The sequence below is a fragment of the Solanum pennellii genome, chromosome 10 (assembly GCF_001406875.1).
Source record: "Solanum pennellii chromosome 10, SPENNV200".
NCBI lineage: Eukaryota > Viridiplantae > Streptophyta > Magnoliopsida > Solanales > Solanaceae > Solanum > Solanum pennellii.
Window position 1 is genome coordinate 31,632,866 of NC_028646.1, and position 1,800 is coordinate 31,634,665.

The following is a 1,800-nucleotide window of genomic DNA, read 5'->3' on the forward strand; positions in this document are numbered from 1 at the left end:
GGTATGTCTTTCTGTTATTTTCAAACTAGGGCACACGCAACGGAACAAACGACGGATCGTCACAACTAAGACGGACCGTCGTCGGGGACTCGTCGCGTCATTAATGAGACGTACCCGGCTGGAGTCTTTTTCAAAATCTCTCCCTCTACCAACCGATCATTGTTCCCCCAAAATCCTCTAAAGCCCTAAAAGTTATCATCTACTAGTCGGAGTTGCTGCTGTGGGTGTCTTCTCGGTCACCAAATACTTTTCCATCTTGTTTTTCTCCAATTCTCAGGTATGTGTCTCTAATTTCTACTCATTTATCTTGCATTTTTGCTTATCAATTAGTTTTAGCCTAGTTTTTATATATATGTTCATTTCTTTTATATAAAATTCTGTCTAACCTAGGTTAAAAATCTCTGAAATTGCCGTGTTTACAACCCTAGACATAGGTGCTTTGGCATTGATAGTTTACTAGGTATTTGGGTTAGACAAATGTAGGTTCAAACACTACCAATTCAATTTGGGTCATAGGGGATGAATGGGGCACCCCCAGTTCTGTCACTGATTTACAGAACGAGACCCCGATGACGGACCGTCGAACTCACTACGGACCGTCGTAGTGTCCGTTCCAAAAGCCCTAACACCCCCACTGCCCAATTTTATGCAAGTGTCCTCAAACGGACATATGCGACGGACCGTCATCTCTTCGACGGTCCGTCATGCACAACCGTTCTGGTTGTCAGAGACCCTATTCCTAAGGGTCTCTCTCTATTTTTCTATGTATCCTTAAACGGACAACTACGACGGATCGTCATACTTGCGACGATCCGTCCTGCATGACCGTCATGACGATCAGAGACCCCTCTGCTAGGGGTCTCCACATTTTTTTAAGTGTCCTCTGACGGACACCCACAACGGACCGTCGTACCTGTGACGGTCCGTCCTGCACATACCGTCATACTGCTCGGAGACCCCTCTCTTAAGGGTCTCCATTTTTTTTAAGTGTCCCACGACGGATAGAGACGACGGACCGTCATAATCACAACGGTCCGTGCTGATTGTCGGCGCTTTGCGCCCCAGGTTTGCTTCACCTACCACTCTTGTATTTCAATTTTTTTATGCATTGGGGACAATTGCATGTCTTTTTGTTGGGGGTGGGGTAAATGGAAAGTGAGTGCTAGGGTGAAGTCTGAGTAGCCCAATTCACTATCCTCTTTTGAGGTTTTCTTGCCTGTGTTCTTTTTCCCCAAGAGACTGATTACTTTTTCTGTTGAACCGGCATGTCTATATCTTTTGTACATAGTTTAATTCTGGAGCATGATGGCTAAAATGATATTCTGATAAATTGGAATATGATGCACGACTAGGCATAGTAACTGATAAATGTGTGGCTCTAAGCATGACATAGAGGTACACCATTGCATTACCCTAAGTCTAAAATTCGAACTAGGTGTCTGATAATCTGGTATAGTGATGAAATGTCAAGTGAGTGTGAGGAAATCTCGAATAGTCCACTATTGGTACTGAGCTAGAACTTGCCTGGTTAGTCCTGCTAGAAGTAAGCTGTAATAGACAACTAGGAAAGGATCATAGGCCCTTATTCAGTATAGCCCTTTCTAGCCTAAATAAAACAAAACCAAATGAAATTTATCCTTCTTTGATCCAAATGATCTGAGCTTAAATTAGACCTTTCTTTTTCACCCCAACTGATCTTTTCTGGGAACAATGTGTTGGCCCTGGTCCCTCCTTGGACATGTGCACCTCAGCTTATGCCAAAAGCATAAGTTGAGGGTGGCTAATGCAGTAAACAACCTT